This window comes from Myotis daubentonii, chromosome 18 (genome assembly GCF_963259705.1).
Source record: "Myotis daubentonii chromosome 18, mMyoDau2.1, whole genome shotgun sequence".
Taxonomy (NCBI): Eukaryota; Metazoa; Chordata; class Mammalia; order Chiroptera; family Vespertilionidae; genus Myotis; species Myotis daubentonii.
Genome location: NC_081857.1, coordinates 1441700 through 1460466, shown reverse-complemented (window position 1 = coordinate 1460466; position 18767 = coordinate 1441700). Strand labels below are relative to the sequence as shown.

The window sequence follows — 18767 nt, the reverse complement described above, 5'->3', positions numbered from 1 at the left end:
GGGCGGAAATGATGACACGCTGAGCAAAGTGTGCGCTTACGCAGACGACTGAGTCTAGCGATCTCACGTACTGCTGATGACTACAGTTAGTGCCGGATGGAATTCTGGAAATTGGCTGGAAGAGCTGGTTTCGGGTGCTCATCACGCCACCGTTAAGTCCCAGCACCAGCAGTGTCCGCGTGCCCGTCCCAGAGGACAGGCCGTGGGGTAGAAGGTGGGTCTACAGAGGCCTGCCCCGCCCACCAGCCACAGACACCCGCGCAGCCTGGTGAGCGACCTCCCCCTCTCTTGTCCCTTCGAGTGTGAAACAAAGAGCCCCCAAGGGAGCAAGGCCAGGGAGGGTCACTCACAGGACAGGCCAAGCTGCTCCTCCCACAGCCTCCCAGGGGGTCCACAGCTGCCACACCACCTGGGACCGTGAGCAGGCTGTGCTCCTGCTTCTGCACTAAGTCGCCTGGAATAATGTGCGGAGTCTTCAGTGTCTACACAGCAACCTATTGGCAGAGGGCACAGTGCTCAGCCCACAGAGGCCGCTCCGGGCCCAGCACTCTCGACAGTCAGGTGTTGAGAAACCCAGACTTTGCCCTTGAACCAGGAAACGGTCAGCTATGTGTGGACGAGGGAATGGTGTGAGCGGAGAGAGAGTGGTTTCCCCTCGGTCTCAGTCACGAGAAAGATGCAAAGAAAGAAGAAAAGCGTGCGTCTGCAGAGCCACTGCCCGCTGCATGCTCACACCTGGAAGCAAGGGCCTCGTCGTCATCAGAGGTTGAAAAAGAATCGCCAATAAGTGAGTATGGATTGAACAGAGTCCCCAAAGCTCATGGTGAAGGCCCGCCTCTCAAAGTGCTTGCACCTGGAGAGAGGCTCTCCGAGGTCCTGAGGGCTAAATGAAGTGTAGGAGTGGTCCCACCTGAGAGCACCGATGGCCTCTAAGAGGAGGAAGAGAGAGCGCCCTCGCCCCATGGGGTGCCGGGAAAGGTGACACAGAGAAGGTGGCGCCTGCACCCCAGAGGCCTCCCACATGTCAGCCCGCTGACTCCTGACCTGAACCTGCAGCCTCCAGGACCGCAGCAAAACAATGCAGCGGTCACCGGGCCTGCACGGCTCGGTGTTTAAGTGTCAATCTATGAGTCATGGTGCAATTCCGTCAGAGCACGTGCCCGGGTTGTGTGCTTGAACCCCAATAGCGGGCATGCAGGAGGCGCCGATCAATGATCCTCTCTCATCATTGATGTTTCTCTCCCTCCTCTCCCTTCCTCTCTGAAATCAATAAAAGCATGGTTTTAAAATGCTGTGGCTTGTCACCTGGTCCGTGGGATTCCATGTGACAGCCTAGCTGACAGAGACAGCAGAGGTCCAAGTCGCCTATAGGCTCCCCTTCCCCCTCATCTCCAGAACTAGGGGCCCAATGGGCTCCCTCACCCCATTAGCGGAACGAGAGCGGGTGACAGTAGTGAGCACACAGGGTGGGCAGGTCGCCTGGCGCGGCACTGACAGCTTCCTCGTGGGACGGGGCGTGCGGAGCCTGCAGCGCGGGACAGGCTGCAGGTGGGCCCCACGCGGAGCCACGCTGTCCACAGCAGCGGAGATGACAAATGAAGGCGCTCAGTGGGAAGAGAAGGGCAGGGTCCTGGGACAAGTTGGGGCCATCACCCCCATCCTACCATCCAGAGATAAACTGACCCCCATCCGTGGCAGGAAGCGTGGCCGATGCTGGGCAGGGTGCCCGCGCAGATCACCATGAACACGCCCAGTCAGTGTCAGAGCGTGTGTGCCGTGGCTGTTGCTGCTGCTCTGTCAGCCAGCAGGCCCCCGTGGCCCCGCAGCAGGCAGGCCCAGCACCCACGCAGCTCAGATCCCACGGCGCCCGCGCACCTCCGCACACCTGCCCTCAGACCAGGCACAGAGCAACGTGCCTCCCGTGCTGTTCTCTCCCTCGGGTTCACGCCGTCCCACCGAGGACCTCGTCTCCAGAGGGCAGCTCCGTCGGTCCCTCTCCACTCCCCTTCTCAGGCATCAAGACACAAGGAAAGTCAGCAAAGTGCGTGAGTTTTAAAATGCACATGTCGGAAAGGACTTCCAGCTGCCTAGCTGGCCGCTCCTCACCAGCAGAGGCCACGGTGGAGACCCGGTGGAGAGCGCCTTCCCTCAGGCTCCCCCTCCCGGCACTCTGGTGGCTGGACAGTCTGTGCAACACGTGGCTCTGCTCCCCAGGCCCGGAGACCTGCGCTCGGCTCCATGACGCCTCCTAGGAGCTAAGCTGTCTGCACACTGGCACGCCCTGCCCCGTGAGAGCGGGAGCTGTGGGCTCAGGGGAGTGTTCAGCCAGAGTGTTTGGAGGTGGAAAGGATGGTAAAGACCATTCGTTTATCCCTCTTCCTTCACAGGTGAGACCCAGGCCCAGAGGAGAAACCGCCGGCGCCCGTCCGCATACGGCCAAGCGGCCCCCACACCAGGCTGAGCGTCCTCACTTCCCGAGTCTGCAACTGAGCCTCCTGGGAGCACCTCTCATTCCCGGCAGAACTGGGCTCTGTGCTCACTGTCTCACTTGTGCACACACACACATACTCACATACATGCACACACGCACACACACGCTTCAGCACTGCTCCCAACTTGAAGCTGACACCTGTGGCTGCCCAGGTACACGCTCACAGGTGAGCCTGAGTCCCAGGAACACCTGGGTCCCATACTGGTGTCTAGCCCTGGAAGGCACAGCAAGCACTTCTAGAAACTGTCCCTAAGCTAATTAAACACCATCTGTGCCAAAATTGCAAACATGAAAGCCCCATGGAGTTTTAAGACCATAAGTGAGATTCCCGAAGAGAAAAAACTACCCATGAGTCTATTCTAGGGACCCATTGTTTTCAAAGCAAATCTGAATGGGGGTGTGGGCCGCATTTCCCTGCTGCGCTGTGTTCGGAGGGCTCTAGGCCCGGTCGGCGGGAAAAGCCAATGGAACTAAGAAGGTGGAAGCACGTGTGATGCTCACAAGTGTGTGTGTGTGTGTGTGCATGTGTGTGCATGTATGTGAGTGTGTGTGCGCGCAAGTGAGCACAGAGCCCAGTTCTGCTGGGAATGAGAGGTGCTCCCAGGAGGCTCAGTTGCAGACTCAGGAAGTGAGGACGCTCAGGCCTGGCGTGGAGGCCGCTTAGTGGTATGGGGACATGTGATGCTCCTTCTCCCCCGCAGCGGAAAGACACCCACCAGGAAAGGGAGTGAGCAGATGGAGCGACGGAACGTTCACCTGACATCGAGGCCAGGGCAGCGCACAGCCCGGGAGGGGACGGGAGTCCCCCACGGTATCTATATCCTAACTGACAGTCCGTGAACCGGGGGGTGGGGGCATTGCCAAAGGGGACCTTGGCAATGCCTGTACCATTCCTCGCTTGGTGTTATTTCTGTGCCATCATACAGAAGGAAGTTCAGGGAAAGACATAAAATGCTGAATCCTGGGCCCGATGGCATGAATCATAAGATCCACATGCACACACCTGTGCGCACATGCATGCAGACACATGCAAAGGCAGGCTTTCCCGTCGGCACATTCGGCGGCTCCTTCCAGAGCACCTCAACATCTGGATCAGGTGTTGGGAGGGGATGGCACGAGCCAAGGATGCCCCCGCCCCCAGTTTCACGGGTGGAAAAACTGAGGCCAAGGGTGAACCAGGTCCCCTGAGGTCTTGCATGGTGACGTCCCTGTGCCCAGCAGCTTCCACTCCAGCCCTTGGCCCCACCTCAGCTCTGCCTCCTGAGCCAGGTGCGCCAGGTGCCCCCTGGGCTCCAGGGCCAGAGCCGTCATTTGCATCCCACTTAATCAGCATTTGCACACAGAAGCCATAGTTCTTAATTCCAGGTGGGTAAATCCAGCAATTAGGCTAGCATTCTGCAAACTGTCCTGAAACCCAGAATTATGGGTTTTAGCCACAAACCCTTAAAGGTTAAAAGTGGTCCATTCAACTACACCCCAGCATTGGAGCGCCTGGGGGCCGCGCTCCGGGGGCAGGAGGAGCACAAGGGGCTCACAGCACCCACGCCGCCCACGCCGCCCACACCGCCCACGCTCTGCTCTGCAGGGCTGCCCCGGGGTTCCAGGAGGCCCAGTCTCCCCATCACTCTGGTTTAGAGGAAGCACAAAAGCCACTCGAAGTCCCTGTCCACCACCAAGAGGACGGAGAGACTGGATGGACACTGCAGGACACAGCTCCAGCAGTTTCATTGGGATCACCGTGTCCTGGTCCCCCAGCAGCTCCATCGGGGACATCCGTGTCCTGGTCCCCCAGCAGCTCCATCGGGGACATCCGTGTCCTGGTCCCCCAGCAGCTCCATCGGGGACATCCGTGTCCTGGTCCCCCAGCAGCTCCATCGGGGACATCCGTGTCCTGGTCCCCCAGCAGCTCCATCGGGGACATCGTGTCCTGGTCCCCCAGCAGCTCCATCGGGGACATCCGTGTCCTGGTCCCCCAGCAGCTCCATCGGGGACATCCGTGTCCTGGTCCCCCAGCAGCTCCATCGGGGACATCGTGTCCTGGTCCCCCAGCAGCTCCATCGGGGACATCCGTGTCCTGGTCCCCCAGCAGCTCCATCGGGGACATCCGTGTCCTGGTCCCCCAGCAGCTCCATCGGGGACATCGTGTCCTGGTCCCCCAGCAGCTCCATCGGGGACATCCGTGTCCTGGTCCCCCAGCAGCTCCATCAGGCACATCCGTGTCCTGGTCCCCCAGCAGCTCCATCGGGGACATCGTGTCCTGGTCCCCCAGCAGCTCCATCGGGGACATCCGTGTCCTGGTCCCCCAGCAGCTCCATCAGGCACATCCGTGTCCTGGTCCCCCAGCAGCTCCATCGGGGACATCCGTGTCCTGGTCCCCCAGCAGCTCCATCGGGGACATCGTGTCCTGGTCCCCCAGCAGCTCCATCGGGGACATCCGTGTCCTGGTCCCCCAGCAGCTCCATCGGGGACATCCGTGTCCTGGTCCCCCAGCAGCTCCATCGGGGACATCCGTGTCCTGGTCCCCCAGCAGCTCCATCGGGGACATCGTGTCCTGGTCCCCCAGCAGCTCCATCGGGGACATCCGTGTCCTGGTCCCCCAGCAGCTCCATCGGGGACATCCGTGTCCTGGTCCCCCAGCAGCTCCATCGGGGACATCGTGTCCTGGTCCCCCAGCAGCTCCATCGGGGACATCCGTGTCCTGGTCCCCCAGCAGCTCCATCGGGGACATCCGTGTCCTGGTCCCCCAGCAGCTCCATCGGGGACATCCGTGTCCTGGTCCCCCAGCAGCTCCATCGGGGACATCCGTGTCCTGGTCCCCCAGCAGCTCCATCGGGGACATCGTGTCCTGGTCCCCCAGCAGCTCCATCGGGGACATCCGTGTCCTGGTCCCCCAGCAGCTCCATCGGGGACATCCGTGTCCTGGTCCCCCAGCAGCTCCATCGGGGACATCGTGTCCTGGTCCCCCAGCAGCTCCATCGGGGACATCCGTGTCCTGGTCCCCCAGCAGCTCCATCGGGCACATCCGTGTCCTGGTCCCCCAGCAGCTCCATCGGGGACATCCGTGTCCTGGTCCCCCAGCAGCTCCATCGGGGACATCCGTGTCCTGGTCCCCCAGCAGCTCCATCGGGGACATCCGTGTCCTGGTCCCCCAGCAGCTCCATCGGGGACATCCGTGTCCTGGTCCCCCAGCAGCTCCATCGGGGACATCCGTGTCCTGGTCCCCCAGCAGCTCCATCGGGGACATCGTGTCCTGGTCCCCCAGCAGCTCCATCGGGGACATCCGTGTCCTGGTCCCCCAGCAGCTCCATCGGGGACATCCATGTCCTGGTCCCCCAGCAGCTCCATCGGGGACATCGTGTCCTGGTCCCCCAGCAGCTCCATCGGGGACATCCGTGTCCTGGTCCCCCAGCAGCTCCATCGGGGACATCCGTGTCCTGGTCCCCCAGCAGCTCCATCGGGGACATCGTGTCCTGGTCCCCCAGCAGCTCCATCGGGGACATCCGTGTCCTGGTCCCCCAGCAGCTCCATCAGGCACATCCGTGTCCTGGTCCCCCAGCAGCTCCATCGGGGACATCGTGTCCTGGTCCCCCAGCAGCTCCATCGGGGACATCCGTGTCCTGGTCCCCCAGCAGCTCCATCAGGCACATCCGTGTCCTGGTCCCCCAGCAGCTCCATCGGGGACATCCGTGTCCTGGTCCCCCAGCAGCTCCATCGGGGACATCGTGTCCTGGTCCCCCAGCAGCTCCATCGGGGACATCCGTGTCCTGGTCCCCCAGCAGCTCCATCGGGGACATCCGTGTCCTGGTCCCCCAGCAGCTCCATCGGGGACATCCGTGTCCTGGTCCCCCAGCAGCTCCATCGGGGACATCGTGTCCTGGTCCCCCAGCAGCTCCATCGGGGACATCCGTGTCCTGGTCCCCCAGCAGCTCCATCGGGGACATCCGTGTCCTGGTCCCCCAGCAGCTCCATCGGGGACATCGTGTCCTGGTCCCCCAGCAGCTCCATCGGGGACATCCGTGTCCTGGTCCCCCAGCAGCTCCATCGGGGACATCCGTGTCCTGGTCCCCCAGCAGCTCCATCGGGGACATCGTGTCCTGGTCCCCCAGCAGCTCCATCGGGGACATCCGTGTCCTGGTCCCCCAGCAGCTCCATCGGGGACATCCGTGTCTTGGTCCCCCAGCAGCTCCATCGGGGACATCGTGTCCTGGTCCCCCAGCAGCTCCATCGGGGACATCCGTGTCCTGGTCCCCCAGCAGCTCCATCGGGCACATCCGTGTCCTGGTCCCCCAGCAGCTCCATCGGGGACATCCGTGTCCTGGTCCCCCAGCAGCTCCATCGGGGACATCCGTGTCCTGGTCCCTCAGCAGCTCCATCGGGGACATCCGTGTCCTGGTCCCCCAGCAGCTCCATCGGGGACATCCGTGTCCTGGTCCCCCAGCAGCTCCATCGGGGACATCCGTGTCCTGGTCCCCCAGCAGCTCCATCGGGGACATCCGTGTCCTGGTCCCCCAGCAGCTCCATCGGGGACATCCGTGTCCTGGTCCCCCAGCAGCTCCATCGGGGACATCCGTGTCCTGGTCCCCCAGCAGCTCCATCGGGGACATCCGTGTCCTGGTCCCCCAGCAGCTCCATCGGGGACATCCGTGTCCTGGTCCCCCAGCAGCTCCATCGGGGACATCCGTGTCCTGGTCCCTCAGCAGCTCCATCGGGCACATCCGTGTCCTGGTCCCTCAGCAGCTCCATCGGGCACATCCGTGTCCTGGTCCCTCAGCAGCTCCATCGGGCACATCCGTGTCCTGGTCCCTCAGCAGTTCCATCAGGGACATCCGTGTCCTGGTCCCCCAGCAGTTCCATCGGGGACATCCGTGTCCTGGTCCCCCAGCAGCTCCATCGGGGACATCCGTGTCCTGGTCCCCCAGCAGCTCCATCGGGGACATCCGTGTCCTGGTCCCCCAGCAGCTCCATCGGGGACATCCGTGTCCTGGTCCCCCAGCAGCTCCATCGGGGACATCCGTGTCCTGGTCCCCCAGCAGCTCCATCGGGCACATCCGTGTCCCGGTCCCCCAGCAGCTCCATCGGGGAAATCCGTGTCCTGGTCCCCCAGCGGCTCCATTGGGCACATCCGTGTCCCGGTCCCCCAGCGGCTCCATCTGGGACATCCGTGTCCCGGTCCCCCAGCAGCTCCATCTGGGACATCCGTGTCCTGGTCCCCCAGCAGCTCCATCGGGGTCATCCGTGTCCTGGTCCCCCAGCAGTTCCATCGGGGATATCTATGTCCCGGTCCCTGGCAGCTCGGCACCTGCAATCCCCGAGGCCCTTTGCTAACCGCCCACGTCAACCCAGCCTTGGCCACGGGGTCTTCTGCTGAGAGGCCTTCCCCCCGCCAGCCCACAGAGCCGCCCGCCCCCGAGACCCTCCTCTGAGGCCCGTCCCGCACAGCAGGTCCCTGTTCAGAGCAGGAACTTCCACCTGGGCCACACACGTCCTGGAAGATCTCAGAAGTTGGGTGGATGGCCCAGACCAGCAGTTCCCACGCTGGCCGTTCAGCAGTCACGGGGGCCTACAGACGCAGGTGCTGGGCCCGACCCCGAGCGTCAGGGTCAGGTCTTGGTGGGCCTGAGACCGCGTTCCTGACAAGGTCCCAGGGAGCGGACGCTGCCGGGTGGGCCGCACTGAGAACCACTGGGCTGGGTCATCCAGGAAACAGGAGACCGGCGGCTGCAGCTGACCAAACACCCCAATCAGTCCCTTCACTTCAAGGGACGTCCCTCCCGTCCGAGGGGCAGTTAGCTGAGCACCAGCCACACGACAGGACACAGGCAAGCACTTGGCCTGAGCTACCTCATTCTAAATGAACAGGGCAGTCAGGCTAAAGGAACAGTGTAATTGCAAAGACAAAAATAATGATGATCATTATTAAAATTAATAGGCCAATATTTATCTTGATCAGAAGATGAAAAGTCGGTGACAGATGTAAAGGTCAGTGACAGGATCGACCTGCAGTCAACCCCTCTTGTCCTGGCCTCTTGAGAGGGGGCGGGGAAGAGGGGTCTGCCAGCTATCTGGGCCAGAGCAGCAGGAATTTCTGGAATCCCTTATCTTCCCCTGCAGCCCAAACACTGATCCTCAAGAAACTCAGCAAATCCAGGAGTAGCAGTAGGGGCTCTGGGGGCGAGGGGCCTCTTCCTGTGCACCCCCGGGGGCCTGGAGCAGGCGCAAACTTGGAAACCAGGGAAGGAGCTGGGCTGTGCCTCCCTCTGCCCCGGAGAGCTGGCACGGAAGGCACTTCCAGCAGGAAGGACGCCCAGGAAAGGAGGCTCGGAGAGGAGCAGAGGGAGTGCTCCCGGGAGGAGGAGGCAGTGAGCCGAGGAGCTGGGGAAGGAGCCCAGAGCAGTGCCCCGTGCCCGCCAGGTGCGGGGTCAGGGGCCTTCCCAGGTGAACGCTGCGGGGCTCAGTCCACGACACGGAAACGCTGAAGGAGAATGAAGCAGGCCACCCAACTGCCTGAAATCCCCCGGTACGGGCAGGTCCTGCTCCGGGCGGACACTCGGCCGGGGCAGCTCGGATCCTGTCAGCTGGGGGCCCCGTGCGGCCCCTCCTCTCTGGGGACCCAGAAGCGCTACGCAGGTGGGCCCTGCTGCACTGAGCCAGCACCTCCTCCTCTGTCCGCACCCCCAGAGGTGCCCATCCTGCGGCTCAGCCGATAACAATGCGTCAGAGAAGAGGGGCCTGGGCTGCAGGGTCCCCCGCAGGAAAGGAGGCGAGAGCGGGTGCCGGGAGATGGAGAGGCGGGCGGGCTCCATGGGAAAGAGACAGGTGTGTTCAGTGGGCACTGGCCAGAGGGCAGGAAGGCCGGTAGGAACAGGAAAGTCATGTGACTGTTGTCATACCAACCACGAAAGGTCAAACTTCACAGAATCCCATCAAGTGCCAATTTCTGGGCCGGGGTCATGAGTCGTGAAGGCCCTCCAGCACCTGGGCCTGCCCACCTTCCAACCCCACGTCAGACCCTCCACCCAGCAGCACCCACACAGGCGTCCCTTCTGCCGCTGGAAGAGGCCAAGCTCAGCCCTGCCTCCCTCGAGTCCTCGACAGCCCCTCGGCCATGAGCAGAGCTCGGCCAGCCGGCAGCACCCACACCCTTGCTCAGCTCCCACCACATCCCTCCAAAAGGCCTTCCCAGACAAGGGAGGCGGCCGCCCCGCTTCCCTAGGCCACATGCCTTCATGTCCTCCCAAGACTTGCCACTGTAACTGGTCTTCCCACCGGAACACAAGTCCTAGGAGAGACCTCACCGTCCCGGCGCCCAGCGCTAGTGTAAGTCAGACAGCGATACTCAAACATTTGCTGATTGGAGGAGTACGTGTTGGATACAGCACCATGCACTTCCCTGAGCACCAGAAATCGGACCTGGGTGCTCTTTGCAACTGAATGACAAAACAGTGGTTCGCTTCAAGTAAGAATTAACAGACCACTGCCAAAAAGATGCCAGTTTTCCCATAGCCACTAAACTACTGCTAGAAAGAGACACATATAATACTTTCAACAATAAAGGTTTTAAAAATAAAAATAAATAAAATAAACCACTAGCAGGACTAAGGGGGTCTTAACCTCTTTCTGGGTAGGGGTGCTAGCCTGAGCTACGCGGCAGCTCCGAGCGGTAGACCCGGGCAGCTCCTCACTGGGATGCTGACCGTGTAGAGACCAGTCTGAGACCTCCCGCTGTCTGGCCAAGTGACACGATACACTTCTCCCCACACATGCACTGTGATGCAAACCCAGACTTGGTGTTTGCTGAACACGCTCACAGGCTCAGTCCCAGCCAACGGCTCAGTGTGCGACGGAGAGTGAGAGAACTCCCATTCACTGCCCTCGAGGATGGCACACGACACACACGCCCCTGAGTGCAGCCCCTCTGCTGCTGTTCCCCACACGAACCTGGTCGACCAGACGGCCGTCTGTGCCAAAGCCGGAAAAACTCAGCCATTCTCCGTGCTTGCCAGTCGCGTCTCAGGCCCTGTGGAGCGCGAGCGCTGCCGGCACCCTCCAAATCCCACTCGACAAGGCAAGGGACCCGCAACCCCCAGGGACGAGCTCTATGAAATGGCCCAAAGAGGCTGCACAGGCCCGGCCCCGCCCCAGCCCAGCCCCAGGAATACCGGAGGGTCCTCTCATTACGACAAGTCTGTGGACCGGACTCCTGGGCCAGCTTCCCACAGGCCACAGAGAAGTGTAAAATGATGCAATGATCACACGGGCATCCTCTGCTTATAGCGGCAGAGCAGGGACGTGGACAAGGGGCCAGCCTATGGCCCCTCAAACAAACACTTTCTCGTTTCTGCTCCCTCGAGGCTGCCTGAGTGTGGCCGTGCTCGCAGCGGCTTCTATGCACACACCTCACTGCACCTCGGACCTGGGGAGCGACAAGGCCAGAACCAGGCCCCGCTCAGCAGGAACAGGCCCTCACATTGGTGACCCCGCGTCCGCTGTCCACCGCCTGTGCAGGTCTGTACACACCCCCGCATGTGGGAGGGGAGGGCAATTTGGCAGCATACGTGTCAAAAGCCTTAGAATTCCACAGCCGCTGGGCTGCCACCATTCCACGTCACGCTGCATCTCACCTGAGTAGCCGTGGACACGGGTGAGCCTCTCAGACCCTTTCCGGCAAAGGCCCCCCACCTATGCCCTGTGCACGCGGCCTGCGCAGGCTTCCCACAGGGCGGCCAGGGCTCCCGGGCCTCGAGCACTGCACTGAGGCCGAGCAGGTGCGTGAGTGGAGGTGGGTGGTGGGAGCTTCTCACTGTTGGAACAGGAAGTGACAGACAGCAAGGGGAGGAGGCTGGAATGACTCACGCGTGATGGATTAGGGTTGGAGGTGTGGGTTGGAACTCGGCACGGCTACGGATGGTTACACTGGTAGCCATGTGCATACACAGCTGTCAGCTGGGGACCGGGAAGCAGACACCGCACACCAGCACCCCGATCCTGGCTCTGACACCACCCCCTGGAGAGGAGCACGGGCTCCGGACAGAAGCGGCCTGTCTGTGGCCCGCAGTGCGCCTGCTTCCCCAGAGGACAGTGGAAGGAGCAGGAGTCAGAGCAGCTCTACAGACATGCCGCGGTCAGGGCTCGAGGCCGCATCACCAGGGCCAAGGCACGCGGATGGTGTGGACCCCGATGTGAGAGGCCCTCACCTTCTCCAAACATATGACCTCGCTCTGAGTGAGAAAAGCGCAGGCGAACCCCACTGAGGGGCAGTCCGGCCTGGCAGGAGCGCCTCGATGCTGCCAGGGTCACCAAACACAAGAGACCGACAAGCGGCACAGCCAAGAGGAGCCCAAGGGGGTGTGGTGACCGAATGCCATGTGGTGTCTTCGGTGGGACCCGGGGACCGAAAGGGACGTGAAGGAAAGCTAAGGAGCTACCGCATGGCTTCAGTTAGCCACAGCCATCCACATGGCCACCTCCCTGTAACAGATGCACCCACCTCTCAAGGTGCAGCAAGAGGGGAAGCGGCTGGGGTCAAGGAACCGTCTGCACGCCCTTAGCGGAGAGCCTGTAAGCCTGAGGCTGTTAAAAAGCTTCTTTTTTAAAAGAGGAGGAAGAAAAAACAAAAAGGAAGAAAACACTCGGAGAATCGTGCCGTGATGGGAAATGGCCAGCCTGGGAGGCCCTGCCGCCCCTCAGAACTCGGACCGGACTTCATTCTCAGACACTGGGGAGCCACTGAAGGTTCTAGAGCAGCCGTGGGCAAACTACGGCCCCGCGGGCCGGATCCAGCCCGTTTGAAATGAATAAAACTAAAAAATAAAGACCGTCCCCTTTTATGGAATGATGTTTTTTTTTGTTTTTTTTTTAAATATATTTTATTGATTTTTTACAGAGAGTAAGGGAGAGGGATAGAGAGTTAGAAACATCGATGAGAGAGAAACATCGATCAGCTGCCTCCTGCACACCCCCTACTGGGGATGTGCCCGCAACCAAGGTACGTGCTCTTGACCGGAATCGAACCTGGGACCTTTCAGTCCTCAGGCCGACGCTCTATCCACTGAGCCAAACCGGTTAGGGCTATGGAATGATGTTTGCTTTGAATTTATATTAGTTCACACAAACACTCCATCCATGCTTCTGTTCCGGCCTCTGGTCCAGTTTAAGAACCCACTGTGGCCCTCGAGTCAAAAAGTTTGCCCACCCCTGGGCTAGAGAGACAGGACGGGCCTCATGCTGGCCCAGAGCCGAGTGCGGCAGCTCCGTGTGCTCCGTGAGGTCAGAGGGACACTGCACGGGCACACGCGGCCCTGTGTGCACAGGGACCAGGCGCTGACACTCGGCTGTGCAATTAAACGCAGGGTGTCTGGGAACGGACTCAGGTGAAAATCATAAGCAACAGCTCTCTCAGAGCAACCTGGCTGCTGACCCCCGCCCCGGGCAAGGTGTGGTTGTGCAGTTTAAAGGCAGACAAACTCTTACTTAAGTGTCACCTGCTAAATGAAGACCAGACGCGCAAGGCAACCAGGACGCCTCGTCCTGTTTGAGGAAGGGATTATGGGAAGAGAGAGCCGGGCAGGCTGCCAGAGGGGCAGGTGCTGAGGAGAAAGGCAGAGCGGGCTCCGCTCCCTGGGCCCCCAGGACCTGCGGGGGTGGCAGGGGGCAGGCATGGGCCCTCACCTGGAGGTGGCGCCTGCCCCTGCTCAGTTGCCCCTTCAGACCCCTGGCAGGAGAGCCCAGGTTGTCCATGCTTACAGCTGCCAGCCCACGCCCCAGTGGGGGACTCTCGGGATGTAAGCTGCCCGCCAGGTGGGGTCAGCCCGGCCCACGGAGGCGGACCTGGGCACGCAGCCTCAATGCACCAGACGTGCCTTCAACCCGCACGGCCTCAGTCCTGGAAGCGGCTGGTCCCACAAGGACAGCCGCTCTCTCCACCCTCCAGAGAGGCTGAGTGTGGGCAGAGCCTCGCTTCCTCTATGGCCTGTACCAATGGGAAAATGACAAGACAGAGGGCTCTAGAGGGAAGCTTCTAGAAGGGAGGGAAGCCCAAAGGCTTGTGAGGACACCTGAGGACAGGCTCGCGCCACCCTGGGAAGGGGTGCTTCCAGGCAGAGGCGCCACGCCCTGCTCAGCGTTCAGCCTCCTCTGCAGGTGACGAACCACCTCCACCTGACCCAGGCGGCGGCGAGGAGGAGGAGGAGGCCGGGCAAGTTCCCGCACAGCAGCCGTCTGCAGGGCCACTGAGGCCGGCAGCGCCCAGACCGGGCCTGCCCAGCCGGGTTGGAGGGAGACGTGCCTGAGGAATACAGTGAGGCGACCAGCGTGGGGGCTGCTGAGAGAGGAGTCAGAGGTGCCCTGCGTTTCCAGAGATCCTGATGGATCAGCTGCCTTCCGACGAGATCAGAAAAAATAAGAAGTGCCAGGGGAGCGGCTCAGAGCAGAGAGGAGGCCGCAGAAACGATGGATTCCGCTGCTGACACTGAACTGGAGGGGCCTCTGGGCCATCCTAATGGGTGTCTCTCAGGACCGATGAGCCTCAGAGTCTACAGAGAAGTTAATAAAAACCCAATAATGGCCTTATTTACATCCAGCGCTGGGCACCGTCTGGCAGTGTTCCCAGACCGGAGAAGGCACCGTCGGGGACACAGACAAGGGCTGGGCGCCGCTGTAACAGGCCGGCAGCACCCCGCCGGACCTCAGCCGGAGCACGCGATTGTGGCCGCGCCTCTGTCCGCGCCGAGTCCCACTCCCAGCTCCGTGATCTGGGGCGAGCCACTGGCCTGTCTGTGCCTCTGTCTCCTCATCTGTGAGGTGGGCTGATCGAGTCACACGCGTGGGAGCACTGTGCATGGAGCCTGGCGTGGCGACCGTGCTCACGGCGAGGTCCCAGCGGCTCTGCGAGGACTGAGGCCGGCACCCCCACCGCCTGCGGGGAGCCTCGCCTGCTCGCGGGGACCTTGGAGACTAGAATTGGGTGGCAGTGGACAGGAAGTGGGCTCAGCTGCGGACACCACAGGAGTGGCCACTGTTCACGGGTCCGAGGCTGCTGCCCGGCAGCTGAGCACTCAGCCTCCCTCCGGCTGCGCATCCCTGTCCTACATAGCACGCTGCTTTTTGGGGGGTAAAAGCGGGGGGCATATGTAATACTTTCAACAATAAAACCTTTTTTAAAATAAGTTAAATAATTTTAAAAAATAATACGCTGCTTTTGTCCCCAGAAGTACCAGCCACACACCAATGTCCATGTAACGTGCTGTGTGCCAAACGTCACAGAGGACTGTCCGGCCACGGACGGAAAGAAAGCTGGTGCGGCTCCAACACGGAGGCCTTGGAAAACACCCGCTTCGTGCAGTAAGCCAGACGCGGGACAACACGGCGTGAGACTCGCTGGCACGGGGAGCCCAGAAGAGGCTCAATCACAGTCAGAGCAGACAGTCCCGGGGCCCGGAGGGGGCGGTTCTCGTCTAGCAGGTTTATGTCGGGTGATGGAAGGTTTGGGGCGCAGACCGGAGGGATGGGCACGGGGACTAGGAATGTCCTTAAGGCCACTGAGTTGTACTCACAGATGGTGAAAGTAGGAAATAGTACGTGTGTGTGTATATACAGGTGTCCCAAAAATGGATACACACTTTGAATGATTTTTAAGTCAATGTTTATTAACATACAGTTAATTTTCAAAATCTACAAAAATGAATACTTTTTTGGTCAAAGCCTGTTTATCAAACTGATGACCGTTCTGGCCCAGGCACTCCTGATAACACGAAGCAATGGAATCCAAACATCACGAATCCTTTCGTCCAGTATTCATGTGCCCTCAATTCGACGGCTGCTGGTTGTGTACTGTCAACTTTACTGTTATGCATCCCCGTAAAAACATTCTAGTAGCACTTCAGGATAAATTTTCTTTGTTCAAAGCTTAGGCTGGCTTCACCCATTATTTCAAATCAGTTAAACCTCAAAAGGAGTGAAAATGAAGTGTTATCAGCTGTTAAAGTATAGGTACATTTTCGGGACACCCTATTATATCTTTAATCCACAGAAGTCATCAAAGCAGTGTGTGGGCAGGTGCAGCCTGTCGCCGATGCAGGGGCAGGAGCGAGCGGGCCCTGGGGCGGGACGAGCAGGCTGGGGACAGGTCAGCAGGCTGGCTTCCCAGGACCCAGGCATTGCGGACCAGCGCAGAGAGCGGGGCAGGGCCCGGCCCGGAAACAGCACTGCTCTATTCCCCTCGCGCGCCAGTGGCTGTAGGACAGGAAGGCCCCTTCTGTAAGAGCAAACGCCTGTTTGGCTTCTGTAACAACCAATCCTGGCTCCGTCTTCTGTACCGACAGTGCCCTCGGCAGCTCCGCCCGGTCTGGACATCGGTCCTGCCTCACTCGGCCGAATGGGCAGAACAAGGGCTGCTCCTGCAGTGGCCCCCCAGCCTGGCGCAGACTCGGGGAAGATAAAGGATCTCCTCACGTGTGGTCAGGCCTCCGGGGGCTGTGCGGTGAACCAGACTCGCCTGCGGTGTGCTCCTGGGTGTGAACTCCTAGCATCATCACCACGGTCCCGCTTCCTCCTGCGTGCACAGCCACGGCGACCACTCTGTCCTGGCCTGCACAGCCCACTCCTGCCCAGGGCCCTGCACTACTGTTCTCTCTGCCTGGTGGTTCCTCTCTCTCTCTCTCTCTCTCTCTCTCTCTCTCTCTCTCTCTCGCATCTCTAGAGACTCAGATGGCACCGGAGCCCTGAGGCCTGCCCAGCCATCATATAAAATAGCACCAGCCCCGCTCCGACGCGGTCTGCTCTGCTGAGGCTCCCGGGACACGACAGCCGTGCTGCTGTCCCTCCCCGACCTCCACCCCAACCACCAGCACACGAGCTGCACGCAGACAGGGCCTGTTGGGCCTGGAACAGGGTCTGCTCATCCAAGAAAGCCAGCACATCCCTGCAGAGAAGAGGCAGCACGCCGGCTCCCACGGCTCCCACGGCTCCCGCGGCTGGGAAGGCAGCTGTGACCCTCCGCTCACACGTGGCTCCATCCACGGCAAGAGCCTCCTAGAACCTAAAGTCTGAGCCTCTTTCACAGAAAATAGTTTTGCGCCACTGATTGTCTGAATGAGGAAATAGGTGCGGCGTCCACACTGGGGAGTGTTACTCGGTACAGCAGCACGAGGCACGGACAGAAGCCCGGACGCCTGAACCTCGGCAACATGGTGCCCAGTGAAAGGAGCCGGACGCCGAGGTCAGGGCTGTCTGAGGCCCTGTGTCTGCACGTCCAGAACAGGCAGGTGCGAGCGACTGGGCACAGGAGTGCGCGCCTGGCGGCCAGGGGTGCGGGCCGCGGGCAGGTTTCTGTGGCTGATGCACACGGCCTAGCGGAGGGCTCGCACTGTGTGCGGAGCCACAGGCACCGCCGCGTCTGGGAGATGGCGAGTGCGCACCTGGCGGTCGGGGGTGCGGGCCGCGGGCAGGTTTCTGTGGCTGATGCACACGGCCTAGCGGAGGGCTCGCACTGTGTGCGGAGCCACAGGCACCGCCGCGTCTGGGAGATGGCGAGTGCGCGCTCCACGAAGCCTCTTATTAACGCTGTTACCAAGAAAGGTGGTGGCCAGGGGTCTGTTATAACACCCCTTAGTACACGAGACATAAAACTAGACAGAAACTTCTATGCATACAGGTCTCACACAAATTCATAAATTAAGCTCTAGTTATATAAGCAATCAATTCAAAGGCAGGTGCTCATGCCAGCGAAGATGTCACCTCACAGCTGTGTCACTGCTCACAGCAGGAAACGGCAGCCCTGGCACCGAGTCCCGGAGTCCCGCACCGCACACTCAGGGCGACGCTCAGACCGCTGACAGGCAGGACGGCCAGGTGAGAGCAATTCCGAGGAGCTGCTGGAACCAAAATCCAACCAACGCCAGACACACGCAGCCCACAGCCGCCCGGGGCCGGCGGCACAGCAGCCCTGCCCGCATCCCACGTGCAGCTCCAAAATCCACTTCCTCTCCGGTGGGAATTCACCACAGACGCACCACGAACCCCTTCTTGTCTAGAAAGGGCACCGGCCCCCACACGGCGGGCACACTCTGTGGGCGGGGACGCAGCGGGCAGCTCGGTAGAGGGCCCTGCCCACGGGCAGAACAGGCTGCCTTCCCCGGCCCCTGGGGGAACGGCAAACACACACGTGTGAATTCTGTCGGAGCCCAGGCCCTGGGGCGCCCCCGAGCCCAGGGCAGCCAGACCCGCTGTGGGAAACACTGACGTCCGGACGAGGGGCCAGTGATGGCGCCCAAGGCTGTGCCTTTAGCTCCACGCGGACACTGCAGTGTGAGCTGGGAGGCAGGGGCCACGCCTGTGGGAGCCCCATGCAGAAGGGGAGTCCGGCGCCTCTCTCGGGTGGCTGCACCCCTGCCCTGCCCCATCACGGTCTTGTGCCAAGTGTGGACGGGGTCCGAGAGATGGCACTACAGGGCGGGAAGGGCACAGCGCCTGGCACGGATGAAAGCGCTGGCACCCCCGTCCTAACTGCTGTGCTCCGGGCACTGGCCGCTCCCTGGCCGGGCTGGGGGCCTGTATCCTGTGAGCCCGTAAGCGCCCAGCAGCCCAAACCCACCCTGTCCTGTCCAGACTGGGCCACGCGCCGTTCACCAGAAGAGGACAAAGTCAGCAACAGCCCTTTGCTCAGAGCCCAGGCCTGACTCTCAGCAGCTGTGACCTCACCAACACGGCCTCCGGGGGGGCGGGGGTGGGGGGCAGGGCGCTGCGCCCGCGGCGACAGGTGGACGGCACACACGGGAGTCCGTGCCACGGGATGGCCAGTCTACAGCGACTGGACAGCAGACCGAACAGCTGCTGCCACTTAATTCTCCCTCTAATTTAATGAGCTGCTCACTCAGCCCTGGAAGCAGGTCCCAGGGACGGAGCTGCTGGCGCGCGGCCACGCGGCTGACAGGTGACGGGAGGTGGGTTCCTCCCAAAGGCAGAGCCCACACCGGGCTGCGTCCACCAACACCCGTTTGCTGCAAAAAGTCACCATGATTCGCCTGCCCGGCCCCACATGCCGCGAAGTGCACAGCCTGTGGGACTCCCGTTCCTGCGAGAGCCCTGGCAACGCCCCGCAGGGCACCTCCTCCTCGCTCCCCGCTCGGCCGCCGCGGCCCAGGGAACGGCCCAGGGAACGTTTCCCAGACTCCAGACCCGCAGGAGGGCGCACACACTTCCAGAGCCTACGGCAACCGACCAAGGACATTTTGTTGAAATCCCATATTTGTTCTTAAAATTCCAAGTAAATCTTATCTTA

At 61.3% G+C, this 18767-nt stretch overlaps 1 protein-coding gene across 4 annotated transcripts in view; it reads right to left on the bottom strand.

Annotated features, from left to right (window-relative positions):
• Positions 1–18767, bottom strand: part of LOC132221064 (carboxyl-terminal PDZ ligand of neuronal nitric oxide synthase protein-like) — a 126168-nt gene that overhangs the window by 59615 nt on the left and 47786 nt on the right. The window lies entirely within an intron of this gene.